Below are 21,162 nucleotides of genomic sequence, written 5' to 3'. Positions count from 1 at the left end.
AGGAGAAAAGGCACAGGTTACATAGCAGATAACAGATAAGCTCTGTAGAATACAATAGTGTTTTATCTGTTATCTGCTATGTGCCTGTGCCTTTTCTCATTTGAATGGCTGCCTCCATGGCTACATAGCAGCTTATTTATATAAACTATAGTAGACTTTCTGAAGTAAACACACAACTTTTACCAGTGCAGGGCAGCAGCACATTATATTTTAGTTACTTTAATACACTTTCATTTTTTGGTGTTACTGTTCCTTTAAGGAACCCAGGCAGAATAAAAAAAATCTGTTTAAAATTACAATTTAAAAAAAAATTACAAAGTTAATTCATACATAAATTATAGTACTATTTACATTTAAATAATAGATAAACATTGTATTTCAAAAGCTGAATGAGTGATTCTAAAAAAAAGAAGACAAAGCAAAAGTAGTAGAGGTATGGGATCTAATATTTGGAAAACCAAGCTTTCCACTAGAGGAATGCCATCTTTCTTGTACTTAATTGAAACTATACCTACAAAAATCCCTGTTGGTGGCAAAACAATCATATAGGGTTTATTTAATATTTAAATTATTTTGTACAGTGATCCAAATCAGAGAACACAACTTTATCTTGGAAATTTCTGGCCCAAGATAATAGATCCCACACCTGTAGTTACTGGGCAAAAATATTACTGTATGTGTACTGTATATCATGATTCCTTCCAACCTGTGAAAATTTACGTTAGACATGTATTGTTTTACACTTTAGCACTATTGGTGCTTAATGCATAGAAGTGGTTTATACAGTATGTACCATTAATGGACCTAGAGATAACTTAGCACACTTTCTTTTCTTCCACTAGATGGGGCATCATACTGTAGTACTCGTAGTAAATGCCTTTAAATACTATAAGGAGATATATAGCTTCATAGCAATCCCTTGTGACAAAGTGGAAAATAGGGATGCACTTAATTTTTGGATTCAAGCAAATACTGAATCATCAACAAAAGAAAACATGTTTTGGCTGAGTACGAAAATGACTGACTCTACTTTTCGTGTATGATTTATTTGATTTGCCTGTACTTAACCTCAATTCCCTTTACTTTTTGTCCCCTAGCAAGTAAGAATGTTGGCTCCCCTCATTACTACGCTAGGAAGCGAGTGGTGTATTTTTAAAATGTACATTCATCCATAGCGGTGCAGCATGTGTAGCATTGTGCAGAATAAACATCCCTTTAGCACTGTTATGCATGTTCTTTAGCCAGCTTATTGGTTTGGGAATTCATTGGTAGGGTAAAGGTGGCCATAAACATAAACATGGGCTGCTAAATGCTCCTAATGGAGTCGGCAGCTTATCATCCTGTGTATAGAGGATTCAGATGGACCTTCTTGTCCAGTATTGGAAAATCAGCTAGATGTTGATTAGGCGGGTTAATAAATCTTGTCGGCCTACATCCTGTCATTTTGATCCAAAGGCAGATTGATGGATCAGTCTGATATCGCCCACTTCAAGGTGGGCATATCGGGCAAAGATCTGCTGGTTTAATGACCTTGTGTATGGCCAGCTTTGTTAGAGAGAGGAAAGATAGCAGGGCAAAGAAAGTTTCTAAGTTCCTAAACTAGAATTAGCATGGGACATGTGTTAAATTGAATTAAAGAGTACCTATATTGTTAAGCATAATGGTTTGAATTGAGTATAGGGGCTTGTATACAATTTATAAAGCAAAGGGGAGATTATTTGATTAATTAATTAATTAATTTATTAATTCATTTATTAGAGTAATTATCTGATTTCTTTGGACCAGAATGCTGTTTGAAAAGGCAGTGGATTTTCAAAGAGAGTCATTTATGCAAGAGATAAAAGTTGGTGGTGTATTTTCATATATCATAATAGATACTTACTAAAAGGATAAAAGCATCATATTGTCTTTTTATTGTATAACCCCTAGTAGGGCTGGAAATAAGATATACTATGATGTTTTGGCCTCATCTTATATCATCTCATGAAGGGGCTAGCTACATGTTATAATTGTGGTTTCCCAGCCTAACAACTTTATCTTTACATTTACAAAGGTGGTGCAGTTGCCAATGGAGTATAAAGCCTATAAGCAATACCTTGTTTGAAGGTTTTAATTGTTATTTAAATGTGAGTTCATAAACAACTAGGTACATCATATATAAATTAACTTACTTGTTGCAGTGAAAGATGCTAGGACTTAAGGGCCCAGGCAGTAAGTTGTAGGCACTTTTGTCTTGGAAATGCTTCTCAAGCTTGTTTATAGCAATTTATGGCAATTTAGTGTGTTTAGTAATGGGTTTTACCTGTAAGATATAAAAAAAAACACAGGAGATGGTCCCTAAAGTGCCCCTGTACTGTTGCCATAAGTTTTGGTTTCTAGTGCATTCTTACCCATCTTATCAATGTTTTGTCTAGTGAACACAATAACTCAGATATGGCTTTATTTTGTAACAAAACTTTTTGGTGCTTTGTTCAGAAACTAATCATTGTCAACAAAAGAATTTAAGACTACAGGGCATGCATTTAGGAACTGTTAGAAATATCAAATGCTGTCAGGTGACAGTTCTTGGTCTGCTATTCTCTTTTCCATTGTGATCCTCTACCCCATCATCTGTTTACTTTCACTAAGGTGCATAATGTAGGCTTTTCACTAACTCAGCTTCTACAAAACAATATGGAATAGTTTTGTTTAATGCCTGCAGATATTTCTTCACAATGCCAATAGAAGCCAAATTTTGTATAAGAGAATTCAAACATTATGGTGCATTAAATCAGGAAATAAAAAAGTTACAATATTTAAAATTAACTCAATGATGTTTCAAACTGCAGAAACATTGTATATGGTTTAATGTTAACAGGATGAAGTAGTGATCCTTATAAAATGTGTGTCCATCACTCAACCAGCAAAATATGATGAGCGTAGTAAGAAATTATTAAAACACTGTTAGGAGGCTACCCTTAGGATTTCTCTGCTTCCATTCAGAATATGATTGCAGAAGAAAATTAAATGCATCAAACACAAGTGGGTAACTGTTGGATGAAAGAAGCCTACTCAATATTCCAGCTCTTTAAAACATATTTTTGTTGAAATAGAAAAAATAGCAAGTCCTAATCCATAATACATAATATTTATAAAGATTAGAAAAAGTGACCAACTTAAATAGTAATTAATGTGCCATTTTTTGAATAGTGAATGTTTATCTTTTTTTTTAACTGTGGTTTATAAGGGCTGAACTAATGAAGAGTTTACAGTGCATACCATGTAAATCAACAGCATGCTTAAACTGTGTTGCTGTGTAGCAAGATTATTGGGATCATTTACATCCTCAAGCGCAGTGGGCAATGTAAACTTTTTCCTGTGAAAGACAGGAATATACTCACAGATATTTTGAAGAAAAAAACAAGAAATGTGCATGAAAAAGCTGCTGATTTTCTATAGAATGAAAATTGTCTCAACAGCTTTATTTTATTTATTTTTCCTCCATTTACTAAAACAATTACATTTTATTGAAAATATATGTAAAAATTTGATTTTTGTTTGTATGCAACTATTCTCTCCTCCAAAAAAGTTGCATAAGTGTTATGTCCTCAATTATGTGTTTTGTTTTTTCCTTTTTACCTTGAGCACAAGAATTCATAAATCTTCTTTATCCTGTGACTATTCTTATACAAAAGCCCTATTTGCTGTACCTGTCATGTTTCTAACCTTGAAATAGACTGTAAATGAAGTCTGTTACAGGTATTAGATCTGATATCTGAAATTGCAACTTTGGGTTTTTTGGATGAACTGTCTTTCTTTAATGTAGAGCTCCATAACTTAACAACATTAAGGGGGAAATTTATTAAGACACGAACGCTCGGAGCGTATTTCCATAAATTTGTTCGCGCTTATGCGACTTTTTCGCATGCCCGCGCAACTTTTTCGTACGCTTGCGCGAAAAGTTCGGAAAGGTTCTTCCGCTGTTTACAATCGTTCAGTATGAAAATTTCGTGACTTTCGTATCGCCAGTACCATATTATCGTGACTAATACAATTTTTTCGTAAGCATTTTCGTGATATTTGCGATCTTCAGAAATTATCGTATCCAATCCAAATTTTTCCCATTCAGGATTCGAACTCGTGTTTCAATGAATCGGCCCCTAAAAGTATTGACGTAATAAAAAAAAAACAACAGGTTGCTTTTCCCTGAAAAGGACAATGTAGTATCCTATTAATGTATAGCAGGATTGTCTTGTCTAGTTATGTGCCTCCTGCACTTTGTTTCACGGAGCTATTCTCTCTGGGTGCCTGGTTTTTGGATAATAAATTCCATGACTGTAATATGCTTTTCAAGTTCATTTATACTTGTCAATGTAAATTAGATGTACATATAAAAATACAATAAGTAGTAACTGATTTACAATTTTACTTTTTAAAATTTTTGCTGCCCCAGAGTTTTGTCAGTTTGTGAGTTCTGGTATGTTGTTATAAAGGTTTATAGATAACTTACTGAAATTACGGTCACTGTGTGTTTACAAACACAGTTTTACCAAAAAGAAAAAAAATGTTTTTTTTGAACAATGCTCATGCTAAAATGTATTTTAATAATATATGAATACAAATAAAATGTACAATAATTTATGTAATAATATATCATGCAAAATCTAATGCACAAAATCATTATTTATTATTAATTACTTTTGGGCTGTAGAGCATGCTTTGGGAGTTATCTTTATATCATTTAGCTAGTCTTTCTTTCTGGTAGAACATTTAAGTTTTTTAAACAAATGTTTTTATATATATATATATATATAAAAACATTTGTTTAAAAAACGTAAATAATAATGCATAATAATGTAATGAATAATATGCTATGTGCAGAATTGTAGTAAAGGTATATATTATTGTGCGTTTTTCCTTCTGCCGATTACATGTATAGTATGTAAGACATGTATAGTAAGATAACATATCATGCCAGTGGAACTTGTTAGTGTTGGTTGGGAACCAGAACTAAACATCAACTCTTACAGCTCTGTAAAATAAACATGTCTGCACACGATTTGTTTTTGAGACTCTTCACTATGCTAATTTGGGAACATTTTAGCAGTATGAATAATTGGTGAATTTCCATTCAATTCGTTGTATGATTTCCTTAGGGGATGACTTATTAGTAAAGAGCCACTTCAAATGAGCGTTATTTTTCTAGCATGACATTGTCAAACAAATATTCAAACACAGAATACACTTAATAAGCATGGTAATGCAATTGGCAGGCCTAACATAGTCACATGTTTTTTATATCAGTGTTAAAGCAAGAAATACGAGCATAAAGAAAAAATCAAGTTTAGGTTGAAAACTTTGAGACTGAAAACATTTATGACCAAGCTTTACCATTGGTATCAACTGACGTATCTTTGTAGCACTAGTCTTTAATTCTAATACTAAACTGAGGCCCCTTTGCAGTCCCCATTCCTTACCTGTGTCGGACTCTGACATGCCTATTTCCATTGTTATGGACCTATAACTAAGGGGCTGATTTACTAAGACACCTTTTCGAATCCGAATTGGAAAAATTCCGATTGGAAACGAACATTTTGCGACTTTTTCGTATTTTTTGCGATTTTTTTCGGCGTCTTTACGATTTTTGCGAAAAAAAAAAAAGTTGCGCAAAGTCGCGATTTTTTCGTAGCGTTAAAACTTGCGCGAAAAGTCGCGCCTTTTTCGTAGCGTTAAAACGTAACGCTACGAAAAAATCGCGACTTTGCGCAACTTTCGGATGGCTACGAAAAACTCGCGTTTTTTAGCAAAAATCGTAAAGACGCCTAAAAAAACGCAAAATACCGATCATTACGAAAAAAACGCAATCGGACGCATTTGGCCCGTTCGTGGGTTAGTAAATGTGCCCCTTAGTATCTATGACTAGACCTATGACTGTCTTTGGCCTGCACACAAGATGTCAGAGGTGGCCATATACAGGCTTCAAAAGCTTCTGACGGACTGTATCAGTAGCTTTATTGGCCCATGAATGGGTGCCATCAGATGGGCCTACATTACTGATATTTGACAAAAAAGCAAGAAAATTTTAATTGGGCAGGTATAAAAATCCCATCAAGGAGCATATTGGCTTGTTAATGCAGTCCTTGCCCTGATGGCTTGTGTGTCCTCAATGTGATCTGATTGTGTGGCCCTTGGACAAATTGTGTGGCCCTTGGACATTGGATCGATCCAATATATAGCCTACCTGAAGGTGGGCATATCGGTAGGATCAGCTCATTTGGTGACGTTGCAAAGGGAGGGAATCTTTCACTGTATGGCAGCTTAAGAAACAGGGTCTGGAGAATTATGTTTCAGAAACATGAATAGCACTAGGTAAGGTTTAAAGTCATAGTATACTGACAAAAATGTAAAAAGTTGTGACATTAAAAAGATGTTGCTCAGTATCAGAAAGTTATTTTGAGTATATTAAAGTCAATTTTAATGATTATTTGGCAGATTTCTAAAGAACACAATGCAGCAGATTGAATCAAGCATATATTTTATTTGGAATGTAGTAACATGCAGATGGCAGTGTTTACAATGTATTTGAATTCATTAATAACTAATTTACTTTGTGGCATATTTGTTTGGTATACTTTTAGTATACAATCAAAAAAAGAAAGGAATAGGTTTAGAAAATAAAATACTGACTTCAATTTTTGAAAAGCTAAAGACACTATAATATGTCCACATATTTGACAAACCATGTGTTCTGTATGCACATTATCGAAACATATTCAGAACACACACAGGTACTACATAACTTGGACTGGTTTTTCCCAGTATGCTAGCCATCAGTGCACAGTCACGGGATGAAACAAAATTAAAGACGTGAAACCCATGGTCATCTTTAATTTTTTTTCTCTGGAGGTATGGCATAGTGAAGTGCAGCTGGGGTAGAGGAGCATGGAGGTACAGCATAGAGAAGAGCAGCTGAGCAGGGGAAAAGGAAGCTGGGTGGAGGGCCCTTGTCTCAGTTAGCCGATAGGCCACAGGTACCCCAGTCTGACTGGGTACAACCTACGAAGAACTTCCTTACTGATATGTTAATAAACCTATAGTAGATGCAGGAAAAGGTGATGTACCGTTAGCCAGTACCGTTAGCCAGTCAAATATGTTTACAGGGTAACCCTTTTGAAATAAAAAATAACAAAAGTGGGATAAAGGCTTTATTGGCTAACTAAGATAACCATAGCAAGCTTTTAGAACATTTTAGTTCCTTTTTCAAGCTGATTACCGTAATGAAAAAGGAACTAAAATGTTCTGAAAGCTTGCTATGGTTATCTTAGCTAGCCAATAAAGCCTTTATACCACTTTTGTTATTTTTTATTTCAAAAGAGTTACCCTGTAAACCTATAGTACAGTTCCTACTGTTTGGTGGGTTAGCAGATGGGAACGTCCGTCTTACTTTCTTTTGTTTCTTACCTTTTCTGCAGCCTTCAAGACTTAAGGTGGCCATACACGCACCGATAATATCGTACGAAACCTCGTTTCGTACGATATTCGGTACGTGTATGGTATGTCGGCGAGTCGACCGATATCGCAGGAAGCTGCTGATATCGACCGACTCGCCGATCGGACCAGTTTGAAAATTTTGATCGGGCGCCATAGAAGGCGCCTGACCAAAATCTCCCTTCAGCGCGCCCTGAATGGCGCCCTGAATGGTGTGTGCGGATCTGACGATGTTTCGTGCGACCGATGGTCGCACGAAACATCGTCAGATCGCCACGTGTATGGCCAGCTTTAGCCTTTTTGGTTGGTAACAGCCAGAGAACTTGATATAGGATAATTCTGAATAGGATTGATTTTTATTTTACCTATAGCTTTCCAGCAATAAACTGTAACTGGATTATTTTACTAGTCTTGTCTCGTCTGAAAACTGAAAAGAACAATTTAGTGTCATTTCCCTGTATAGGATTCATTTCTCCTTATGCCAATCACCTTTCAATTCTTTTGCTGTATTAACTTACACTTATTCAATGACATGATTTCAATGCTGCCATTATCCCTACTGTGAAGAAATAATTCTGCTCATTTGTGTTTCATTGTGTCCATCCCTCTCCTGCTTTACTATGAATTGAACTGCAAATTATGCATTATCTTCACTTCCTGCATAAACTGTCTGTCAGTCATGTTTTCTATAACTCAGGAGCTACTTCCTGTGTCTATGTTATTACCCCAGTATGAAGCAATTTCCTGTGGGCCTGCTATTTGGGCATCCATATTAATGGAGGATCATAGTAGATTTATGTGCTGTTGTATTGTATTGTAGGGGAAGAAACAGGAATAAATTACAAATATACAGGGAGGAGGGTGACATAAACCAACGACTTTTGAGGAACATAATTATATATGAAAATATAGAATTTTAACTTCTTTGAAGATTATATGGTTCCCACAATTTTCAATATACTCTGCCTATTTCACTAAAAGAAAATTAAACCTGTGCTTCCAACTGACTCTCAGTTGATTGATAAATAATGATACATAAAGAATTTGAGGCCCATTTATCAACAATTTCATTTTCATAGTTAATGATTTAATGTTTTAAACCACAAAAAATTAATTTTCTCCAAAACCACAAATGCCAAGTGATTTATTAAAATGGTATTTTAAACAAAGCACAAATGAAAAAAAACACAGAAAAATGTAAAAAACCTCTTGAACCACAAAGCAAAAAAAAAGATCTTTCAGTTGTGAAAAGGACACCTGCCATTCACTTCTTTCACACAGTTTTGGTGCATAATAAATGTGAAAAAAAAATGAACAAATTATGAATTGTGAAATAAAATGTCAGGTGCAATTTTGTCACATTTGACCACATAGCACTATTTTTGACTTTTCTGACCATAGACAGATTAGTTGGATCACTGTATAATTTCAGATGACCTCATAACTTTTGTCTGAAAAATGCTTGTGCAGTCATACCAGAATCCAGTCATTTTTGGGGGGGGTCCACACCTGTGGTCATACAGACCAAGGGGTATATTTATCAAAGAGTGAACTTAGAGCTCAGAGAGACACACTCTCAATTTATTTATATGGGTTTTTTAAAAGAGTATTTATCAATGAGTGAAAGTTACAGATCAACCTTTGATAAATATGCCTTTAAAAATACCATAGAAATTAAAGAAGAGTGGCAGAATTTCACTCAAGAGAACTGTAGCAAGCTCTTCACTCTTTGATAAATATATCCCTATGAATGACTGTATTTTATTGCCAAATGTATGGTAATAATTCAGTATTATTTGATGAATGTTAACTGGCCCACTAGTGATGCTCTATGATTTGCTTAAACTTTACACGCCCTAACCCAACCAGAGTGATTTATTTGCCCACGGATATTTGCCCACGGCGGGGGCAGGGAGGGTGTGAGTATATCATTTTTTGCTTAAGAGGTGGAGTTGGGACATGGTGGGGAGGGTTAGGTAGGAGCTGGGCTGGTGGCAAATATGGGCTGCCATCCACACATGACCTACTGCAGGGAGCAAGGAAACTAGAGACCAGGTGAATTATAAGAAATATCAGTGCCAACAAGTAGTCCATGTGTAGCCAAGCCGCTGCTTGGTATACTGGTATACAGCAATCCTTGATCTTACTGGTTACTCAAATCCTGTGGGACTGATGGTCTGATAAGTTCCAAATGTATTATTAAGAGGAATGTTGGTCTCTGGGCCCTGCTTCAGTAGAGACTGTTGTTTTTTTTTAACCTTATCCATTGTCTTTCAACACCCCTCCCTGAAAAATAGAATGCTATTTCGTCCCTTTGGCATGGATAAGGCATGACTAGAAAATATTTATTTATTGCACCAGCAAGTTTCAGAATCTCTATAATTGTAATGATTCAGGCCTTTTAAGTTGTGCACAGGGGGTCACCATCTTGGATTTTATCAGGAGTGTCAGTGACGCTTGTATGCTCAGTATGGTCTAGGCAGCTGTTGAAAAGCTAAGCTTAGGGGTCATTGCAAATTATCAAGCAGGAAATGAGGCTCACATGTCATAGAAACTGATGCTTCATGTAAGTGATAGCACAGAGCTTGTGCAGTGAATCAGCAGAAAAGAAGACGGAGAGCTACTGGGGTGTCTTTGGGGGCTCAGATCTCCCCTGCTAAAGGGCTGTGATTACCTTAGGCTGGCAAAGAACCCCAAAACATAATTTACATTATTTCCAGCCTACATCTTTAGTTAGGCTTTAGTTCTCCTTTAAGGCATGTTACTTGAGATCAAAATTTGAGTGTGTCCTTTAAAAAAGGATTAGAAGCATCCATGTATAAGTACTGTGTGTGTGCCAGTTTTGCTTCCTAAATGGAAGTACAGTATTTATCTTCAAACTGAAAAACAACAAAAAGCCTTTTATTTAGCAAACAACAAAAAGCATTTTATTTAGCAGTGATCAGTTACAGACCATAGTCTGGCATAGCTGAATATTGATCTCTGGGTAGTTGATGTCAATTTTGCTGCGGCAGTGGCATTGCAGAGATGTTTAAGCAAAATATGTATTTTATGTATTTAGTTACCCCTCAGTGAAATAAAAGTTAGTAAATGTACGAATACACATGCAAGTGGGACTAGAGTTGCCACCTTTTCTGGAAAAAATACTGGCCTTCCTATATTTTTATGTCCCTATCAATAACATTAGCATCAATTTACTGGCCAGGCAGTCAGATGGCACCCCTGTGCAGGAAATTAGTGTTATGCATGTATATCTGTGTATATTAACCAGGGTTTGACAATATAAAACAATATGTGTGCCCACAAAGTACGGATTCTGTGTATATGTGGTTATTAAAGGGTTAATAGGCAAGATGTTAAAATATTACAGCCCTGCCTACATCCAAAGAAAGTGCACAAAGTGCCGTTAGCCTCCATCCTGCTGAGCTGACAAAGCAAATTTTGGTTCCTCTAGTGAATTACCTTAAGGTCACAAGTACTTTTACCAACTTAACAACATAATCTTTTTAAGGGCTTATTAATTATATGTAAATATAATGGAAATGTATTATTTAAGAAGCAAATTGAGGCTTGTTAGTTTGACATCATTTGCATATAAGTAGAATTCCCAGTTTGTCTCATTTTGTCATACTTGTTTGCCTGCATGCATGTACCAGCTAATGAATTTTTACATTCAATTAGTTTAAATTTCATGTTTTTGATAGACATTTACTGTTTGGAGCTGGAAAAAGGCTGTAGCTGATTGAAAATGGCAAATTTGATCATTCTATTTCATACCAATAGATCAAGACTAGTTTTTCCTTTAACTTTTGCACTGGAGCACAAACATACAGGTTATAATACTAGAATACAAACTGTGGGGCATACATATAATTTTTTATGTAAACACTTAATTTAACATTAGTTTTAAATCACTCACCTGTTTCAGAATGGTTTCAGAATGGTATTTCAGCAGTGTAGCCAGTAAATTACCAGCAAAGTCCGAGTTCAGTTATACAAAGTTACCGATAATGTATTTTCCAGTTAGATTTATAATTCCCCAGTAGGTGGGGGGCAGGCATTAAAAGGGGCTGGATCATGGATGCGGTTGTGACATCATGGGTGGAGCCACAACATCAAGGGGAGTTGCATCATCAAGTGTGGAATCTGAAGGGGATTTGGTGAGTATAAAAGGGACAGGCTTGGGACGGATTGGAGGTCAGCAGGGGGTTCAATTGTCTAGTTCAGTGCTGTACAACTTCTGTGGTACCAAGGGCTGGAATTTTTCTGGCCTACATGGTGGAGGGCCAATAATATAAGCTAGGTTTGACCACTCCCCTTTTTTAAACCACTCCCTTGTAATCACAAGAGCTTTTAAGACCATCCCCACATTGATGTGGTAGCACAGCAAAAACCCAAATGGTTGGTTCTCACTTTAGGGATATCACCCTTCATTTATATGTGAAAGAATTATATTATATTAAGACACACCTTAAAACCCATATGCCCCTTCCTCCCCTGTGGATAGCACCGCAACCCCCAGCACATACTTACACACCTTAGGGACCATATAACGACTATTTACAAATGCTAACAAATGGCACACACAGGCAGCATAGGGCAGGCAGAGTATGGCACACACAGGCAGCATAGGGCAGGCAGAGTATGGCACACACAGGCAGCATAGGGCAGGCAGAGCATTGCACACACAGGCAGGGTAGGGCAGGCAGAGTATGGCATACACAGGCGGCGTAGGGCAGGCATAGTATGGCACATGCAGGTAGCATAGGGCGGGCAGAGCATGGCACACAGGCAGCATACGGCAGGCAGAGTATGGCACACATAGGCAGCATAGGGCAGGCAGAGTATGGCACACACAGGCAGCATAAGGCAGGCAGAGCATGGCACACACAGGCAGCATAAGGCAGGCAGAGCATGGCACACACAGGCAGGGTAGGGCAGGCATAGTATGGCACACGCAGGTAGCATAGGGCAGGCAGAGCATGGCACACAGGCAGCATAGGGCAGGCAGAGTATGGCACACACAGGCAGCATAGGGCAAGCAGAGTATGGCGCACACAGGCAGGGTAGGGCAGGCATAGTATGGCACACGCAGGTAGCATAGGGCAGGCTTAGTATGGCACACGAAGGTAGCATATGGTAGGCAGAGCATGGCACACAGGCGGCATACACAATGCTGGCACTGCTTCTCTGAGGTGTGAACAGGTGAAGGTTTACAGTCTAAGCCAGAGGTGTGAAAAATGCAGGGGGTGAACAATGCAGGGATTGAAAGATGTGAACAGTACAAGGGATTATATATTTAAACAATACAGGGGTTTACAGCCTGAATCTGAGGTGTAACCATGCAGGGGACTAGTTAATCTCAGTATTGATACCATTTAAAGCTCCCACAAAGGTAAGCAGTCACAGCAGCCAGACAGGTTGGGGGGCCACACAAAGGGGGGCTGCGGGACAGATGTGGCCCACGGGCTGCCAGTTGGACAGCACTGGTCTAGTACAAATTTACCAGCAAGAACATTGCTGGTAAATTTTTAGTAATGGCCCCGACCTTGGCTAATATGTTACCAGCTAGGCTGGTGAAATACCTGCCAGGTGGCAACCCTGTTCCCCAACCTTTTCCCACCACCCAGATCAGTTTCACCTCAAACTCACCCTTTTAAGTCTTTAATGCCAACCCTCTCAAATCCCACCAGCAATCCACCCACTGCCCTCCATGACATTACCTCCCACCCCATTAAAGGACATGTAAACCCCACACACAAAAATGTAATCAGTGTCTTTGAAATCTTTCAATACCAGCCACACTGGCTGTCCAGAGGTTAATGGTAAGGGCTCAACATCTCCTTAATCTCCTTAATTCCTCCTCGGGAATTTGCTTTGACTTCTGGCTTGTGGGCATGCTCTGTTGTTCTAAACTCAGATTACTAAACACGCCCCCCAGTCTAGCAGCCAGTGAGGAGATGGCATTGCTGGTTCTCATAGAAACTCAGCTCTAACTGTCTGCTTTAGTTTTTTTCTCCTGAGCTCAGCTTTACCATTACAGTGCTCAAACAAAGCAGAACTTTTATCAGAGACAGTTGTGCCTGTGTGAGCCTGTATTCTTGATGAAATGTATGCTGAATAAGGGTCTGTGTATGTATGCTGTTTGCAGATTTAAATGTATCTGATTATGTATCAGAGGGTAAATGGCCACCGGGTGAAAGCTGTTATTTGTTTTAGGAAAATGTGATGGTGCTGGCAAGTGGAGGGGATATATGCAGTACAAATGATGCCATGTGGGTGGGTGCCCAACTGATATACATTGTAGGCAAATGTAGGCTTTACATGTCATTTAAAGGGACAGTAACACCAAAAAATGAAAGTGTATAAAAGTAATTACTATATAATGTAATGCTGCCCTGTACTGGTACAACTGGTGTGTTTTTCCTTAGAAAGACTACTATAGTTTATATAATAAAGCTTCTGTGTAGCCATGGGGGCAGCCATTTACAGGAGAAAAGGCACAGGTTACTTAGCAGATAACAGATAAACCCCCATTATATTCTACAAAGCTTATCTGTTATCTGCTATCTGCCTGTGCCTTTTCTCCTTTTTCCCAGCTTCAATGGCTGCCCCCGTGTTAACTTAGCAGCTCATTTATATAAACTATAGTAGCATTTCTGTTGCAAACTTACCAGTTTTACCAGCACAGGGCAACTGTACATTATATTTTAATTACTTTAAAACACTTTTATTTTTTGGTGTTACTGTTCCTTTAAGTAGTTGTCAGATATTATACTGTGGCAAAGTTGGCAACCATAGCATTGTCTCTCTCTGTAATTCCAGTTTTTACATAGTGCGCTCAAAGATACACACAGGGTACGTATTGTCAGTGTAAGTATGTCTTTATTTTTTTAGGAAATCCATGTTTCTTTGCTATTGAAAGTCCTTTTTTAAAACAAATATTTAAATGTTACAATCGCTTCTTTGGCAGTACTGTCAACAATGTTTGATTTGATCTGTTGTGTACTTTGCAGGATAAAAATTGGCAGCCAAGATTAATAGATGTTTATTTTTTCCATCTAACTAAGGAAAAATTAAAGATGCTGCATTTGCATTAAGTTTTACATGGTTTGGTGCTTACATGAGTGTTGTTATGATATGGAGACTTTAAAGACTTACTCATATGGGTAACATCAGCGATATGATTCATTAACGAAGTTATATCAAGAGGAAATTTGGGGAGTACTTGAAAATGTTATGCTAATATACACAAAACCCTTAGAGGAGTGAAATATTTGGCACAGGACTACCTGCATATTTTTATTACGCCTTACTGATTTTATGAGGAGTGATGGATAACATTCATTTTGCAGTGTTTTACCAAAGTTTATAGATAGTGAGAGATAGCATTCTTTGGCCCAGAAAAAACACATGGCAGAGAAAAATGATGTGAAAAATCATTATTATTATTGTTATGGGAAATATACCTGTATATTCTAATAAAATATTAACCGCAGCAACTGGCATTATTCTTGTTAATTCCTTCTGTTGATAGTTTCACTTTTCTTTTGGGTTTTTTCCAAGCGAGCTGGACATTAAACGAGATAATGAAAAACTAGAATACTAACCATAGTATAACGCCTAGGCTTTTAGGTTATATCTCCAAATTGCCCTAAACACACCAGTTCCCCCGGGACATGTCCAAGATCTCCGTGAAACCACCCCCTCACTCTCTGGCAAGTCCCTACCCTATGAGCAGTGCCTGTAATTTGGGAATATCCAGCTCCTATAATTTAGGACTGTTATTTTTAGGGGCATATTAAAACTCACTCTGTTTTATATTTTTGTTCTTAAAATCTAAAAACTGAACACTGGTTTGCTCTTGGTTGTTTACCATACTGGGATGATGTTTGTTTGTCATGTCCAGTTTTCATGCCCTACTACCACCAGCACAATTTAGGTTTCAGCCAACTTTGTCTTGTATAGGAAAGTGGTAAAGAAGCCATTACTCTAATGAACCATACAAAAGCCATTGAGTGTGACCTAGCTGCAATGCAGAGATACAGCTTTTTGTCAAAGTTTGTATTCATTTAAGGAGTGGTCGTACCTATGGTGAAGTAAGGTAGAGTAGGGCTGAGTTTTGTCAGCAGGGACTGGGCATGTAAATGGTAGATACTGGGCCCTTAGATTGGGTTAAATATATTTAAAAAACGGAGTGATGTTCATATAATCCACTGTTAAAGTAATTGTTTCTAGATACTTTTTTCTGTACAGCATAATAAATATTGTGCTGATGGACGGAAAATAATGCTGAAAGTTCTAATATAAATGATGCATAGAGTATTACAGTTACCAAATATACTGTACATAAACATCTGTTTTATTTTCGTTTGAACTGCCTTTGTCACAAAACACATTGCAATTGCATCAGAATAAGCTAGTTCCCTATCCTTTTTCAGTCTTCGAAAGGGGCATTAACCTAAAAATTACATTTTACAGTCTGGTAGACATATGTATTTTATCCCATTGGCAATGGTCCCTTTGTTTTTACTTTTGTGGTTTGGTTATTTACATTTATTATATGCCTTATTTTAAAGTAATATAAAAAAAAGTCTGATAATCACTGAAAATAGCTATTATCTGATCACTTTCTTTAAGAGGTTAAGTTGATCTCTTTGTTATAGGCAATGTACTTATTAATGTGTTGCTCCATCTACAGGGCACAATAACCTCCAAAGTGAAATCTCTGATGGGATCTATGTCCATTAAAATAAATTGAGACACAGAACTGTAGTGTCTAAGGGCGGTGATGTAATAAAAGGCACTAAGGTTGCACAGGAGCAATAACCCATAGCAGCTAATCAGCAGGAAGAATGTACCGGTCACCTGTTTAAAAGCAAACATCTTATTGGTTGCTATGGGTTACTGCACCTGGGCAAACTTAATGCCTTTTATTACATATGAGGGTATATATGCCTTCTCCCTACAATAATAAGGCAATATCTTGCCCTTGATGTGCACTAAGTATAAATGTATATTTATGGAAAAATCTTTTTTTTATTATTTAGTTTGTGCAGAACATTATGGACAATCTTGTAATATTCCAAATAGTAGATCATGGCAAAACAATCCCTTTAATTTTTTAATTGCTTTTTAGTGGCCTCAAGGCATAGCACTCAAAATTACAAAAACATCCTTAATTTAAGAAGAAAACCAGTCTCCAAATGTATGGATAATAGATCCGATACCTATATGGAATTATACTATAATAAGGAATTATGCAGACAAAAAGTCTCAGGTTTATGTAAATAGCTGTAGGTAATTGATTCTTAGGATAAATATCAGTTTGGGGTGTTGTTACCTTGTTACACCATCAACAAACGGCTTTTAAAAAGTTGGCATACATCACAAGTTCCATGCTATCTTTCTTTTGGCAGCGGCATTCCCTGTTAAAAGAATCTCCCCAAAGGGTTTTGGTTTATTTCATGAACAAACTTGTATTGAGTTGATATGCTGTAAGGAAGGTGTTCACTGTAGTTATTTAAGGAGCCAGCTTGTTTTTGTGCTTCTTAAACTGAAATGAAAATTTCTTGTTCTGCTGTTTGTTTAAACTGTCTGACCCCACAGAAACCTTTCCCCAAAGCTCAAAACACATATACCATTACTATGTAAAAATATACTATACAGTGTAAGTGCTTAGAAATCAAATTGCCCTTCTACTAATTTATTTTTTTGTCTTGACACCCCTACACATTACACATCTTTATTGTCTAGAGGTGAATGCAGTGCATACCAGCCTGCATGGGCTAGCAAAAGTTTTGATAACATACCATAAGAAGTTTAGCCAGTGCTTGTGGGATGGCATTATAAACGACTGCAAGTGCAGTTGCACTAAAATGGACACAACTTTCCTAAATTTGTGTGGAAAAGACTTCACTGTGGGGAACAAAACACGCAAAATTGCATCCAAAAACTGCATTTTGCCCACTTTGCCTGGTAAGTAAATGACCCTTTTTAAGCTTTTCATACAGTTTCAGTTTGAGACCAAAATGAGACATTACTAGGGTTGCCAACTTTTGTTTAAAAAAATACTGGCCTTCCTATATTCCTATATATCCCCTATTAATAACATTGGCGTCAAGCACCATTTTTACTGGCCAGGCCATTAAAATACCTGCCAGGTGGCAACCCTAGAGAGAAAAGTTGCAACAGACAAGGGGGCAGCTTATCTATAGAATATTATATTTATTTGTTCAACCAGAAGGTATACTAACCACTTAAAAAGCATTGACTTGTATGTACTTTTGTATACCCATAGTGAGAACAATAGATTTGTTGTACGGTGACTAACTTTCTAGGGACTAACATGGATGAATAGACATGCTCTGTAAACTATTGCATAATATGTTGGCATTCTATTGATAATAACTTCATAGACATACAGATCATACTAAATCAAAATGATAGTTATACATGTTAATATATCAATGTGTAATAGCCACTCCTCCTACATTACTGAATCTTTATGGTGTGCAAGGGAGTGGCACATTCATAATGAGCTGTCCTAAATCCCTGACATCAATGATTAAGTTCTTACTTAAAACTGAGTGGAAGTTGAAGGGTGCATTGAGGCATGTCCTGGTGTAACTAAGCTTGGTTGGGGTGGATTGAACATGGGTAAAACAAATCATGATTTTTTTATTCTAAAATTTTTGCACATGTGTCTGTAGTGATGAGTGAAATTTTTCGAGTGAAATGCCAGGTTTCAACTCCATTTAGGGTAACATAACTAATGCAACATTTTCTAAGTTATAGATAACCCATAACAACTGATCATATAGGTAGCATTTGGTCTGCTGTATGAAAGCAAACATCTGATTGGTTGCTATGGGTTAGACCTGGAGCAATGTACTTACAGATCAAAAGCTGGGTTCTATAAACTACAGAGATGGTCAATGTGGTTCTCTTGAAATTCTGTGCTACATAATCTTGTAGGCAGTGGGGTGGGGCTTCAAACAGCATAAGAGAGCCTCTGTGTTTCATATTTTGCCCTGGGATTGTTTCCTGGACCTCACACTCCATCTGCATTAATATTGTTTTTGCATAGTTAATCACTTTATTGTAAGAAAATGTTTGCCATGAACTTTTGAATTTGGCAGTAAGAACACTGAAAGTATTTAGTTTCTTGTTTGTTTGCCAGAGTGATAAATTATAGTTTTATTCAAGCCATAAAAATAAAATGCAGTCCACGTTCACTGAAAATAATCTCTTTAATATGTGCAGTATGGGTTCTCTTGCAGTTAAACTATTCATTTCCTTCCACCGCTGACATACAAATGCAGAACTATACAGGCTCACAGTTTTACGTGCCATTCACCATGGCAGCTCAGTCTATCACTTCAGAGTCTATTTAAGGGACATGTTCAGCTTTTTAAAACACAAGTTAAAATAAAAATTGAATTACCAGTGCTAAAGCTGGCCACACATGTAAAGATCAGCTCGTTTGGTGAGGTTGTCAAACAAGCGGGTCTTTTACACCTTGAGGTAGGCAATATTGGGATGATCCAGTCGTTTGGGCCTTGAGCCATTTATCACAATGCAGTACAAACAGGCTGTTGGGGTGAGGTTCATATCAATGAGTCAACGCGTTAAACCTGCCTGATCAACATCAGTTGGGGAGGCCCTTCGGAAGGCCCAATACACAGGACCATAAGCTGCTGACAAGGTCTATTGGCAGCTTTTATCAGCCAGTGTATGGTCACCTTAAGGTATGCTAAATTTATTTTGATGGTCTTAATATGTTGCTTTTTTTCCTTGCACTCTGAATATTGTTATACACATGGCCCACATACCAAAAATAATAAAGTAAGCCCAGTGTGGCATTCATGTGGCATTCAACCTGATCCTAAAATCTTCAGTATGGCATTATACACTGGGGTAATGTAATAAATGGAGTTAAGTTTGCTGCTTGTCAAGTAAACCATAGCAACCTACTGTATGAACACTATTGTTCAGCTGTTTAAAAAGATACATCTGCTTGGTTAGGGTACTAGATAACAGGTAAACGTCCGACTTTTTATTACCTGTTGGTGCGTTTGAATTCGATTTACGGCAGATTGATTATGGAAACTATCATCTAAATTCTGAGGTGTAGGTTTGCATTATGTATGGTTTCCAAAAGTATTTGATATTAATATGCAGGCATTATGTAAATAACATTTGAAGACGTACATACAAACATTTGCAATGTAACATTTTATTACAATGCAAATTTATAACAAAGCAAATGTTACATTGTTTGCTTAATGGTGGCGAGTTTGTCTAAAATTAATGGCTGTTTTAATAAAAAGTTTTATTTATTTATTTTTACATACATTGTACACTAGTAACAAACAAAAAAAAATCAGTCTTTTTTCCACTGCCACATACTTTCCAGGTTGCAAAAGCTGTATTATATTTGCGCCAATGTAAAATTCTTTGCACAAAGGAATAATTTTTCTTGCATATTTTTTTTGTTGTTGTTAATGACTTTTATTACATTTCCTCACAAGAATGCTATTGGGAAATTTAGTGCTATAAATCAGAGAACACGAAGAACGTGATTCTGGGCTGTAGAAGAGTTTGCTTGAATATGTGAGTCTTAGGTCATACCCTGAGAATTCCTAAGTAAGCGTTCCTAACTCCAGTTATTATTGCCCTGTGTCTCAAGTGGGTGGTAATCATCAGAGACTAATGAAAACTCACACTAGTCTGCATACTAGGCAAATGGAAAACAGGGATGTTTGTTAACACCATTGTAGTATAAGAAACAAATAGTAGTTTATTACAGTACCTATAACTAAAGTTACTGAGTATATCTGCTAAAAGTCCAATAGTATTTAGTGTCTTAGCTGGTGTGAAGATTGTTAATACAGGTACGGGATCTGTTACCTGGAATGTTTGGCACCTGGAGTTTTCAAGATAAGGGAGCTCTTCCCATAATTTGAATCACTCTACAGGAATGTAATAAAAAGTCACTAATGGAAAAATGTTTGCAATGAAAAATGTATTTCTCTGTATGATCAAATTTTCGCTTATGCAACTGTTATAGCTGTGTGAGCCTGGAAACTGTTTGGCGACCACTTCCGCCAGTAGCACATTTTATAGTTTGCACTAGTGCACAGTGTATGGAATAAAGCTTCTTACTGAAAAAGTTATTTTTACTCCAAATGTTTACACCACCTTTAAGCTTAATAGTAAGCACAATTAAAATTCTCAGTGCAATTACCTGTACGGTCTATAGTGAAGAATATTACATTGCAAATATGTTCTTTTCAGTTTACAACTTTTATTATGTTCCTGCCTAAGTGTACTAGAAACCATTTAAACATTAAATAAAGTCAATAGGATTTCTTTTACACCAATATGATTTCATTATTGAAAGGAAAAAAGGAAATCATTCATAAAATGAAGAATTGATTCTTTGGCTGGATATTGGGTACCTGGATAATGGATGCAATATCTGTACAGGTATGGGACCTATGATCTAGAACGCTTGGGACGTGGGTTTTTCCCAGATAAGGGGTCTTTCCGTAATTTTAAGCATTAAATAAATTCAATAGGATTATTTTGCCACCAATAAGGATGAATTATCTCTAACTTGGGATCAAGTACAAGGTACTGTTTTTAATATAGAGAAAAAGGAAATTATTTTTAAAAATTTGAATTATTTGA

General features: G+C 36.8%; 1 protein-coding gene across 3 annotated transcripts in view; it reads left to right on the top strand.

The window, feature by feature from the left end:
- Positions 1-21,162, top strand: part of znf385d (zinc finger protein 385D) — a 194,343-nt gene that overhangs the window by 43,913 nt on the left and 129,268 nt on the right. The gene's annotated exons all lie outside the window — the stretch shown is intronic.

This window comes from Xenopus tropicalis, chromosome 6 (genome assembly GCF_000004195.4).
Source record: "Xenopus tropicalis strain Nigerian chromosome 6, UCB_Xtro_10.0, whole genome shotgun sequence".
Lineage (NCBI taxonomy): Eukaryota > Metazoa > Chordata > Amphibia > Anura > Pipidae > Xenopus > Xenopus tropicalis.
The sequence above is the reverse complement of the archived record's forward strand: the minus strand, read 5'-3'. Positions and strand labels throughout refer to the sequence as shown.